Here is a 13,624-nt window from a genome sequence, read left to right on the forward strand (position 1 = left end):
CATAATATAACCCATTAACGCGGTCATCCCTTTCTTATTCCTCAATTCCACCCATATAGCCTCAGTAGATGAGTTCTCCAGTCTGTCCTCTCTGACCACTGCTGAGACATTTTCCCTCACTTCTCACCCTTTAATCCCTCCCGCTCTATAACATCTAAAGCTACGGAAACCTAGAACACGAAGTTGCCAGTCCTACCCCTCCTGCAACCAAGTCTCACTAATGGCTACAATGTCATAACTCCACATGCTGATCCTTGCCCAAAGCTCATGCGCCTTTCCTGCAATACTTTTTGCATTGAACTATACACAACTCAGAACATCAGTCCCACCATACTCAACCTTTCAATTCCTGACTTTGTATGTAGGCTAAGTCACATTTTCCCCACAACCATCACTATCTGCTGTGGCGCTCTTTTTTCCATTCCACTGCAACTCTAGTTTAAACACTACCCACCCCCAACCCCTTTGTAGCACTAGCAAACCTTCCCATGAAGATATTAATCCCCCTCCAGTTTAGGTGCAAACCACCCCTTCTGTAAAGGTCTCACCATCCCTGGAATAGAGCCCAATGTTCCAAAATTCTGAAGCCGTCCCTGCCTTGGCCACATGCTAAATAGTATGATCTTCCTAGTTCTGGCCTCACTCGCACACAGTATAGGTAACAAACCTGAGATCACAACCATTGAGGTTCTGTCCTTCAACTTAGCACCTAACTCCCTGAACTCACTCTGCAAGACCTCATCGCCCTTCCGATCATATCATTGACATCAATGTGGACCATGATCTCTGGCTGCTCACCCTCCCACCTAAGAAGGCTGTGAACTCAATCTGAGATGCCCCTGACCCTGGCACCCGGGAGGCAACATACCACCCAGGAATCTCGTTCTTATCCACAGAACCTCTTGCCTTTTCCCCTAATCAATGAATCCCCTATCACAACAGCTTAGCTTTTCTCTCCCCTTCCCTTATAAGACACAGAGCCAGACAGTGCCAAAGACCTGACTGCTATGGCTTTCTGCTGCTTGGTCATTCCCCCCCCCCCCCCCCCACAGTAGCCAAAAGAGTATACCTGTTATTGAGGGGAATGGCCACAAGGGTATTCTGCACTAGCTGCCGATCCCTTTTCCCCTTCCTGACTGTCACCCAGTTACCTGCGTCCTGCACCTTGAGTGTAACTATCTCCCTGTGTCTCCAATGGAGGAAAATAATCTGTTTTGAAATGGTCAAAAGAAACACAATGGTTATAAATTACTGATACAGGTAGTACCAGATGGATATGTAGCAAACTTGTTTTACTGTTCTATATTCACTATTTTAACAGAAGGAGTTAATCTATCCATTTTAACTTTATATGCATTGTTGTATTCAAGTTTGTGCAGCTACAGTTATTTTCATACTTCAAATATTTCTACTGTTACCATGCGAAACCAGGCTTGGCTTTAAAAAACAAACAGAACTTTATTGGTTCCAAACTCATGAAAAACGCAAAAAAAAAATGTCAAAGTCAAAACTTCCTGACAGCACCAACATTGTAACTTAATTTACACATCTGTCATTGATACACATTAGAATTTTGTATTACAGCAAAAGATTACAGTGGCCATTTTCAATCATGATTTGCTTATGCCCCACTGTAGTAATACTGGGTCTCAAGAGCCGACGTGGAGCACAGCCTATCAGCAAAGTACAGAGAGAACTAGTAAGATATAAGCTACTGTTCCAACTTTTCTCAAACATGTGTCATGGAGAAAATTCTTGAGGGCTTGGACTTCCAATGGTTCAGAGTAGCAATGATCTGCAAGATTCTTCAGTTTAATGTTGGGATGAATACTCCTGTTCATTCAGGTACTACATGAAAGGAAGCTACAGTCCTTAACACAGGTGTACTGATCAGTGGATATATCACTGGGTGTGGCCAATACCTGCCTTGTAACAGAACGTAACCAAGAGTAAGAACATGGAAAAGCGATCGATGTCCACTTTAGACACAGGTAAAGGATTTCAACATGCTTGTCAATTATCCATTTTGTAGATAGTGTACTTCTGATTGTAACAGTGTGCCCACATGGGGGTGTTTGTTATTTTGAAGACTCAATATGTTGTGTCAATTTTTCAACCAGTAACTTACTCTTATTTTCATTTTAATATCTATGTTTCTTCACAAAGTAACTTTTAATAAAGTCAACTAATTTTCTTATTTAACTGTTTTAATATTTTCCTTGACTAAAGACTACGAAGTGATAATTTAATCTAATGTATTTATGGTACATACTGTTCATTACATTTTCTTCTCGGAATAATGTCTGGTATTGTTTTTGATGAGTTATGCTCAATCTGTACTCTGAATACCCATCAGTTAAGCTGTTCCTCAATTTCTTCTTCATAGTCATAGTCATACTTTATTGATCCCGGGGGAAATTGGTTTTCGTTACAGTTGCACCATAAATAATAAATAGTAATAGAACCATAAATAGTTAAATACTAATATGTAAATTATGAAATAAGTCCAGGACCAGCCTATTGGCTCAGGGTGTCTGACCCTCCCAGGGAGGAGTTGTAAAGTTTGATGGCCACAGGCAGGAATGACTTCCTATGACACTCAGTGCTACATCTCGGTGGAATGAGTCTCTGGCTGAATGTACTCCTGTGCCCAACCAGTACATTATGTAGTGGATGGGAGACATTGACCAAGATGCATTAGCATTCAGTTGCTAATTTCTTACATGTCATTTCTGCAGTTCTTTGTACTTGCACTTCACTGAATATTTTTGCTGTTTATTTTATCTACGTTTTTATTTATCCTTACTGATTCTTTTCTCTCTCTTTACCTTCAGTGCTGAACACACGAGTGTTGGTCATATACCAGCACCTTAGCCAAATCAAAATTTTTCAAACCTAAGATTTGGCTATTCAAGTTGGGAGTATTGTAGTGAAGTATCATCCTCTTCTCCCAACAATTTAAATATGTCATTTCCAGCAGGGGTCACTGAGAAATCAGTAGTGTGAATCTGGTTATTTTTCTTGTACCTCATGCAACAATACCTTAAGTTTAACTATTTTGTACCAACAACACATAAATGCCATGTCTGAGAGACCACAGACTGAAGAATAAATCCTGGGATATTTCTAGTCACTGTCACTCAGCTGCTTCACTAAACCATTAAGGAGGGAAATATTTATTCTTGGCATTTTTAAACAATATATATCACAGTAAATTTTTTTTCCCCTGTTGGTCAGCTGCTTTAATTTTTTCCTTCAGGCAGTCCAACTAGTCTGCACTATCCTTCAGCTAAACACCTGCGGGGGCGGTGAACCTGCACACATATGCCCAAGATGGCATGCACAAATTTGTTACTGGCACACGGCATGCAGAGCCGCCCCCTCGATTCTTTAAACCCCACCTACGATAAAAAGATACACAATAATTATCTTTATTGCTCAATGAAGCAGCAAATGAATTTTTATAACCTGAGAGCAATGAGATGTTTTCACAGGACATGTCTCATGCTGGCTTACTGCCAGGTAGACGGTTGCAAGAACACGCAACTTTGAATGATTTGGACAGTAAACAGTTACAATAACAATACTATTTACAAAAGATATTATTTTTCAAGTCTCTTTTTAAAAGATTAATACGAATAATATTTTAACAGGTCTTCCAAAATTCTTCTTCTGTCTCTATTATACTTTTATTCATATAAGACAATGAATACACGTAAATAAGAAACAGAACTCATCCTTTTTCCTTAAAAAAGTCCATAATTATTGTTACTAATTCATTAATCAATGATGATCTCTCCTCAAAATTACTATGGCACGTGAGAGAATTTTTCAAAGATTATCATCAATTTCGGCACAATTTCAAAAAGGTTCACTATTCATGCCCTCCAGTATATATGGTCCTAAGCCTATCTTAAGAAACAAGTATACTAGGTAGTCTGACTTTGATACATTGTAGTCAGACATCCTTGTTTAGAATGAAGATAGCTGCCTTCAGTTTAGATTGTGCAGTAATAACATTTGCTGTACTCCTAGCTGTTTTCAATATTCTAATTGTGAGGTGTCTGTTTCTTTTAAAGAAGAAGAAAATCACAATGCACAGACTTCTTGTTCAATTAAATTTAACAAATATACGAAATTGTCAAGATTTAGGTTTATATGTTAAGCAATGAAATATTCTATTATCACAAAGAGACTGACTATACAGGCCCTCCCCAAGTTAGGATAAATTCCATTCCTGAGAACTATTTGTAACCTGAACAATTGGCAAGTCAAAAGTGAGGTCCTAAACCAAGTTTGCACATCAGAGGATGCTAGCAGCCCTGCAGCAAAAATCAATCCCACTGATCTCTCAAAAACTTGTTTGTATGTACTGTTTGGGCAATACACAAGTCAGGAGTTCATACGCTGGGAGGATCTGTTTAATTTCTTATTTCAACCCACTCAACTGAGAACATTCAAAGCTGGGGCAATGTGGGAGCTTTTGAAATCTTTTCTCTCTAAGGTCAGCAGATAAGCAGAACTAACTCTCCTAAAAGATTATAGCCTTAAAATAAATGAAATTTTCAAATGCAAAACAGATCAATATTTCTTGAAAATAAATTCATGATTTCTTAAATTCATATGATTGTATTTTAAGAGGAAATGTGAAAGTTTATACTTTTACTACCTCCCTTTATCACAAGCTTTATACTGAAAAGGAAAAGAACAAAGTTATCATGGAACATCTGTATCTTAACCACACCACATTTCTCTCCAAGTCACATATTATCTTCACCTAAACATAAATCAAGTTGAATCAATATCTGAAGGTCCTCATTTTACACTATTATGGAAGTACAATCATCATAAAGGCAGTGAGTCAACAACCACAACCTTGAAACAGCTACAAATGGAGAATAAATACAGCTTTACCAGTTTGTGAACAAAGAAATATACCTGCGGTATAGAAGGGAATTCCGTAATAAATACTCAACTGAAGCTGCTTTACTGAATTAAATTATCTTCCCTCATATTTGTTTTGTTTAGCAATTTTCAGATTTGTTGAGCAAAATTCAGTATCAACTGTCAGACTTTTATCAGCACTTAATTCATCAGCTGCATTTAAAAACAAAGCAGCATTCTGCATATCGAATGGTAAATGTTGCCCATTTAACGTGAAGTTTTCAAACAACGGTCAATAATCAAGCTAAGGTAATTTTGTTTGTTGTATCATTCCCCTTTACTAGGCACAAATTTGACCTTTAGTTTTAGCAGTGTTATGGGGTGGGGGCAAGTTACTTTCAAATCACCATGCAAGGCTAAGGAGACAGCAACTTGACAATCATAACAAAAGGAGCACATTTTTGGGAATATCCTCAGATAGATCCAATTGACCTCCTGGAGGCTAGAAATGGAAAACTGAAAGCTCCAAAGAAGAGAGTTCTATTTAAAATCACAAAAATATTATAGAACGTATTGAACATAGCAAATTACAGCATAGAAGAGACTCAGCAAAGTACTTTTAAATGAACAATAACACACATACTTGATGACTGGTCTTGGCCCGAAACATCAACTCTTTATTCCTTTCCATAGATGCTGTCTGACCTGCTGAATTCCTCCAGCATTTTGTATATTTTACTCTGGATTTCCAGAACCTGCAGAATCTCTAGTTTTTACTTTTTAAATGAATGTGTGCTTCTGCCTCTGCCATGCTTTCAGGCAACATGGTTCTGATCCCATCAACTTCTCAGTTAGAATAAATTTCCTCAACTCTTTTCTAACAACAATTGCACTTAAAATATATGACCTGGTCCTGACGAAGGGTCTCGGCCTGAAACGTCGACTTTACCTCTTCCTAGAGACGCTGCCTGGCCTGCTGCGTTCACCAGCAACTTTGATGTGTGTTGCTTGAATTTCCAGCATCTGCAGAATTCCTGTTGTTTGCGTTAAAATATATGACCCTAGTTATAGATCCTAGTCTTCCCGGACCTCCTGTCCCATGATCCTCTCGTATCCCTTTTGCCACTCACCTGTCCAGCTCTTGGCTCCATCCCTCCCCCTCCTGTCTTCTCCTATCATTTTGGATCTCCCCCTCCCCCTCCAACTTTCAAATCCCTTACTCACTCTTCCTTCAGTTAGTCCTGACAAAGGGTCTCGGCCTGAAACGTCGACTGCACCTCTTCCTAGAGATGCTGCCTGGCCTGCTGCATTCACCAGCAACTTTGATGTGTGACCCTAGTTAGTAATGTCTTTGCTAAGGGAAGTAAATTTCTTCCTCTCTCTATAAACCTATCAAAACCTACAATGCTCCAAATGATTGGCTAACTCCATCCTAGCCAATTGTTTCTCATAATGAAAATTCTCTACTCTTGTAAAACTTTTGTTCATCCTCGCACCTTTACTTAACGTGATAACGAGAGGTGGATCCAGTTCTCTACCTATGACCTAACTGGATAATTGAAATGGACAAGTTACCTATACGAAATGGTTGGACAAAAACTGTGCTTGTACTCATGTAAGCTGGAAGACAGATGATGAGCCTCAAACTGATAAGATCCCAAGGAGTCTTGAAAAGGTGGTTGTGGAGAGGACCCTATATTTATTTGAAAAATAAAGTATTCCCCAATAAAAGAAGGATGAGGATTTTTTCTCACACAAGAGATTTGTGAATCTATGGAATTGTAGTTTCAGTAGAATCACTGAATATTATTAAGGTAGAATTGGATATAATATTGATGTGCAGGAGTGAAAGGTTTCCATGTGTAACCAAGAAATGTAGAGTTGAGGTTACAATCAGATAAACCATAAGTTTATTGAAAGAAGGAGGAGTATAAGGAACTGACAGGCCAACTGCTCCTTATACACTTTTGTAATGTTCATACTGTTTGACAAAAAAAACACAATCAGTATTAGAATCAGGTGTAACATCATTGGCACGTCATGAAATTTGTTGTTTTGTGGCAGAAGGGCATTGCAATACACAATTATAAAAAAATTATAAATCACAATTTATATGTAAAATATTAAGTAAGTAGTGCAAAAAGAGAGAAAAAATAATGAGATTCGTGGATTCACTAACCATTCAGAAATCTGATGGCAGAGGGGAAGAAGCTATTCTTAAGATGTTGTGTGTTTTCAGGCTCCTGTACCTTCTCCTTGATGGTAGCAATGAGAAGAGGGCATGTCCTGGGTAATGAGGGCCCTCACTGATCGATGCCACTTTTTTGAGGCATTACATTTTGAAAGTGTCCCCAACACTGGAAGAGGCTAGTGCCTATAATGGAGCTGGCTAACTTTCTGCATCTTTTACTGATTCTGTGCAGTGGCCCCTCCATACCAGATGGTGATGTAACCAGTTAGAATGCTGACCTCGGTACATCTGTAGAAATTTGCGAAAGACTTTGGTGACATACCAAGTCTCCTCAAACTCCTAATGAACATAGCCACTGTTGTGTCTTCTTTGTAACTGCATCAGTATGTTGGACCCCAGGATAGATCTTCAGAGATGTTGACACTCAGAAACTTGAACCAACTCCTTTCCACTGTTGATCCCTTGATGAGGATTTGTGTATGTTCCCTCGGCTTCCCATTCCCGCAGTCCACAATCAATTCCTTAGTCCTACTGACATTGCATGCATGGTTGCAAAACCACCACTCAATCAGTGGATCTATCTCACCCCTGTATATCTCTTTGACACCAGCTAAAATTCTGCCAACAATATTTGAGTCATCAGCAAATTCATAGGTGGTGTTGGAGCTGTGCCTAGCTGCAGAGTTGTGGTTGTAGAGACAGTAGAGCAGTGGGGTAAGCACACATCTTTGAGGTTTGCCAGTGTTGACAGTCAGCAAGGAGGAGACGTTATTTCTGATCCATACGAACTGTGGTTTTCCAGTGAGGAAGTCAAGGATCCGGTTGCGAAGATGCAGAACCCTAAATTTTGGAGCCTGTTGTTTAGAACTGTGGGTATCACAAACAAAAGAAAATCTGCAGATGCTGGAAATTCAAGTAACATACACAAAATGCTGGAGGAACTCAGCAGGCCAGGCAGCATCTATGGAAAAAAGTACAGTCGACATTTTGAGCCGAAACCCTTCAGCGGGCCTGTGGGTATGATTGTGTTGAATGCTGAACTGTAATCAATAAGCAGCAGCCTGACATAGGTGTTACTATTGTCCAGGTGATCCAAAGCTGAGTGGATAGCCAGTGAGATTGCATCTGCTGTCGACCTATTGCATGGCAATAGCCAAATTGAAGTGGGTCCAGGTCCTTGCTTAGACAGGAGTTTATTCTGGCCATGACCAACCTTTCAAAGCATTTCATCACTGTAGATGTGAGTGCCACTAGTCACCCTGCTCTAGTTAGGCACTGGAATGAGCATCACCCTTTTGAAGCAGGTGGAAGCTCCAATGGCAGCAGTGAGAGATTGAAGATGTCCTTAAACGCCTCTGCCATTTGGTTGGCACAGTTTTTCAGAGCCCTACCAAGTAAATCACCAGGGCGTGACGCCTTGCGAGGGTTCACCCTCTTGGTGGACGTCAGACTCTGAGACAGAGATCACAGGGTCACCAGATGCTGCAGGGATTCACACAGGTGTAGTTTTATTCTCCCTTTCAAAGTGCATCGAACCCATTTAGGTGTGAGGCATCAAGCTATTCATGATATTAGGTTTCACTTTGTAATGGCCTGCAAACTCTGACTGAGCTGGCTTGCATCTGATACCATCTTTAACTTCAATTGAAATTGTTTCTTCACTCTTAAAATAACCTTCCACAGGTCATTTTAAGTCCACCAACTTACTACAGTCCTGTAGACCCTCCTCTGCCTCCCCTGACCATACCCCTTGGTCCCCACCAATGGTGTTGCAATCTTTAATCTCTGCTGAGAGTATAAGTACAGCCAGGTGATCGGACTTTCCAAAGTATGGGCACGGGAAGGCATGATAAGCTTGCTTGATGGAGGGATAAAGTGGTTAGGTATGTTAGCTCCTCTGGTTCCAGAGACTTTCTCAAGTTGGCCTGGTTGAAATCCCCTGCAATGATAGGGAAGACATCAGGATGTGCTGTTTCATGCCTGCTGATCACATTGCTCAGCTCCTCCAGTGGCTGCCTGACTTTGGACTGAGGTGGAATGTACATCGCTACCAGGATGATGGCGGAAAGCTCCCTTGGGACATAAAAAGGATGCTATTTGACTGCTAGATATTCCAGGTCAGGTGAGCAGGACTGCGACAGAACCACATCTGTGCGCAACAGTCTTCAATTGTAATGTCCAGAGACTGGACATTCGCCAACAGGATAGCTGGGAACTGGGACTCTAAAGCCTCTCCGTTTCAATTGTACCTGTAGCCCAGCACAACATCCCCGCTTCCGTTCCCTTAAAGGGGAACTGCATTCACTACCAGAGTCTACCATCCAGGGTACGCCAATTTTGAGTATCAATAGATTTTTTAAATGTGTTAAAACAATGCTGCTTACTGAAGTACCTGTGGCTGTGACTATGGACTTCAGCTGTAGTAGTCATAAGCAGGAATATTTGATGACTCCCGTCAGAGCTGCACACAAGAGTCACCATTTATTGGAACCATCTTAATCTTATATCGATCTTATATTCTGTAATTTGAACAAAATACTGTATACCTATTCATCAGTTTTTCATCTTGTCTTGCTACTTTCAATTATTGACATGCAATCCATAATCCATTATTCCCTCCATACTTCAAAGCATCAAATCATTTATTGTATATTCCCTTCCCCACATTTATTACCTTACACTTCTTTGAAGTTTCTTCCCTTTGTCAGCTTTGTATACCATCAACCTGCATCTTTCTCCTTCAACATCAACCACCATGGCTAATATTTGCATCGACTACAAACTTCTTCGTATGACACTTGCATTTGTGTAAACATGCTTGGAAACAGCTTTAAAAACTTATTTGCCAAATGTGTGTTGACTCAAGGAAAGGGATGGCATGCAAAAACAAGTTGTTACATAAGCTTTGCAGCATAAGCAATGGGTGTGTTAACATTTCTTCATCTGTGATAATCAAGAAAGTATATGAAGCCTGAAGGAGGAATTATAAATGAAGATATCAACTCCAGAATCGTTGCATTAACAATAAACTTGAATTCCAAAGGTGAAACAGCAGTATGATTGAGGCTATGATGATGTCTGCAGCTGAATTGCACATAGTAGGTAGGTAACTAGTAGGTAAGAAGTCTGAAGGCACACACTCAGTGATTCAAGAACAGCTTCTTCCCCTCTGCCATCTGATTTCTAAATGGACATTGAACCCATGAAGACTACCTCACTACTTTTTATGTTTTTTTTGCATAACTTATTTTAACTTAACTATTTAATACATATATGTACTTACTGTAATTCAGTTTTCCTCTGTATTTCTTAATCATGTATTTCTTTGCCATAAAGTTAACAAATTTCACGACATATGCCAGTGATATTAAACCTGATTCTCAAGATACAACTGTCAATGACAACATGATACCTTCCGTTGCTTTGCTGACAACAGACTGGAGTCCAGTTGCAATTTAACTGGCCTGATTGGACATATCCTGCTTTTATACAAACAGAAATTATCTGGGCAGTTTTCCACATTTGTTGGGTAGATTCCATTATAGTAACTGAAGTGGAACAGCCTGGCTCAAGGCAAAGTTCATGCTGGAGCTCAATATTATGTGGTCTGGACCCAAAGCAATTGCTGCATTTGGTACTCTTTATAATAACTGGAGTGAATTGAATTAACTTAACTGATAACTGGCTCATGTGTTGATTGAGATTTCAGGATATAGCATAGATCATATTTCAAAGTTTCAAGTTTATTTATTATCAAACAATGTGTAAATTATACAACCTTGAGATTTCTTTGCTTACAGGCAGCCACAAAGCAAGAAACCTGAAATAACCCAATTTTAATAGTAAGGGCCATCAGCTGATGCACAGAGAAAGGGAAAAAAAAACACACAAATCATGCAAACAACAGAAGTAAGCAACAACATTACAAACCAAAATGACTCCTTAGATCTGAACCCCAGAGCAGCTGGAGAGGGCCCAAAGCCTTGGTATCAGTTCATCAGATTAGTGGGTACAGAGCACAGCAGCTGGGGCAGACTTCATAGCCTCAGCACCATGGAGAGAGGAGTGGACATCGCGGGAGATCAAGCAAAATCAAATCTTGCCTCTGATCCCGACACCCTGTCTATCCAGTCCATCCAGGCCGGCCGGTTGTGCAGGCAATGAGACTCCTCTGCCTTGACTTCTCCTCTCCAAATTTCTCACTCCAACTATGTCGATTCTGCAACGTACCAGCACGGTTCACCCCTCAAATTCACTTCGCCTTCGCTCACCTCTTGTTTGCGGTGTTAATTTACCACAATTTAATTCAGTAAAGGTGCTATTAGTAATATATTTGGAGTTTCTGACCATGCTTCAGGCTTGGTTTCATCATTTAATGACTAGACACAAGACCATTGAGGATAGAATCTCCTTTGTTTAACTATTCAGTCATCCACTGCAAGCAGATTTTCATGTGACAGAACTGCAGAACTTTTAATTTCCTCTACTTACTGGAAAAGCATTACTGCATACTATTTTTAATGCTTACCTGCAGTCATGTGCTTTAGTTTCACTCTATTAGCACCTCATTTTTTGACAAGCATGATTCTGCTCCCAGCATTCCTCACTAAATCACAGCAGATCCCCTGGCTTGATAATAAAGACAAAGTGAAGACTATACCAGAACACAAAGTTACAGATTGTGATGTATGCTGCCAAACATCCACATGGATGCCCAGTATAACCTGCCAAATATGTTATGAGTCAATCCAATTTAGCACTATGCAGTGCCATACAACATGTCCTTGCTACAGAACATTCCCTGACCCCTGTCTACATTTGAGTCAAACCATATGCAAGATTGGTATCCCATATGACTGAGAGTGGATCTTCTGACAATGCATTCTGTCCAAAATCAAGCCCATCTAATCCAATTTTCATTAACGGCATGTCCTACTCCAGGATAGGAGTGAACCACCTGGATTGGGAATTGGCAATCGTCCAAAAGCTACAGTGAGTCAGGCAACATGTTCATTGTTTCTCAAAAAAAAACTAGATGCCTAATATTTGTTAGCATGTTCTATTATTTCAAGTTCTCAGTACTGCATACAGAATATTGTGCAAGAACCATTAGCAGTCAGTGAGGGGAAGAACAGCAACTCTAGGGGGAAAGCTTTACACACTAGCCTTCATAAATCAGAGCATTTTGTTCAGGAGTTTGGATGTTATGTTAAAGTTGTATAATATGTCGCTGAGACCAAATCTGGAATATTGTGCGCAATTCTGGTCTGAAAGTGTACAGCAACAGTTCACGGGGGTTGATAGGCAGCTGACAGAGGAAGTCGCGGACGCCGAGGATGGGCGTTGCTCTGTCCCGCTCCCAGGACACACCACGCTGCCGCGGGTCGGCGTCGGGGAGACGGAGCCGAGTGGCGACAGGCTTCCACTGACTTCGGTTCGGCAAAGTGTTTTGTGAGGCGGAGTGAAATGTGCGCGTGCACGCAGCTGACTCATTCCCGTGCTAGCGGGAGCGGCCGAAGTTGGCGGCGGCGGCGGCGGCATCACATACCCGTGGGACGTGTTGTCAGGCGGTCCGCTGCGGATCGAGGTCCTACCGACGCATGCGCACTACGGAAAGCCGATCGACCCGAGCGTCCATTGACTTGTATCGGCTCAGTGCACCCTCTCATCACTGGAACTGCTGACTAAAGTTCAAATTTGCTTTTAAACCTCCAGTCTTTTTTTGTAATTTCAAAATTGCGCTGAGTAGAATAACACAATACAATCTAGTTCTATATTGAATCATTGAAGTTTTTAAGTTTCAAATTCGTAATTTTTCATACATCCAATATTTTGCTTGGGTTGTAACTAGTTAAGGGACCATATGATGTAGAGCAGAATTAGACATTTAGGCTCATCGGGTCAGCTGTGCTGTTCAATCATGTTTGTTTTTGTTCTGCTCCATGTGCTTGCAATCTCCCCATAACATCCTCACCAATCGAGAACCTATTGATCTCTGGCTTAAATATACCTAGTGTCTTGGCATTCACAGTTCTCTGTGGCACCAAGTTCCGCAATCACCACCTTCTGGCTGAAGAAATTCCTCCTCATCAACACACAGAATGCTGAGTTCCTCCAGCATTTTGTGTTGGAAATTCTCTTGTTTGTGATTAAATTCCTCCTTATCTCTGATTACAACTGATGCCCTTTATTCTGAGGCTGTGGCCTTAGATCCCAGACTCTTGTATTAAGTGTGTTGCTACTCAGGTGGCATGGTAACAGTGGTTTGCGCAGGCTTTGGGTTCAGTTTAAGGAGTTTGTATGTCTGTGTGACTGCATGAGTTTCCTCTGGGTGCTCTGGTTCCTTCCTACAGTTCAAAGATGTACCAGTTGGTAGATTAATTGGTCATTGTAAATTGTCCCATGATTAGGTGAGGATTAAATTGCATTTGTTGGGTGGTGAGATTCGAAGGGCCTTTCCACACTGTGCCTCAATAAATATATTCCAGCTATTGAGTTTAATAAACATTTGTGGATATTTTGCTAGTCTAGCTTGCCTGGTGCTGCTCC

The 13,624-nt window shown here is 40.7% G+C and overlaps 1 protein-coding gene across 17 annotated transcripts in view; it reads right to left on the bottom strand.

Annotated features, from left to right (window-relative positions):
* fggy (FGGY carbohydrate kinase domain containing) overlaps positions 1–12,676 on the bottom strand; it is a 346,341-nt gene extending 333,665 nt beyond the window's left edge. For all 17 annotated transcript variants that reach the window (XR_011888007.1, XR_011888000.1, XR_011888001.1 and 14 more), the window contains exon 1: positions 12,624–12,676. The gene's annotated coding sequence lies outside the window, so the exon portion shown is untranslated. The remainder of the gene's footprint in view (positions 1–12,623) is intronic.
* Positions 12,677–13,624: the final 948 nt, after the last annotated feature.

The sequence above is a fragment of the Mobula birostris genome, chromosome 12, assembly GCF_030028105.1.
Source record: "Mobula birostris isolate sMobBir1 chromosome 12, sMobBir1.hap1, whole genome shotgun sequence".
NCBI lineage: Eukaryota > Metazoa > Chordata > Chondrichthyes > Myliobatiformes > Myliobatidae > Mobula > Mobula birostris.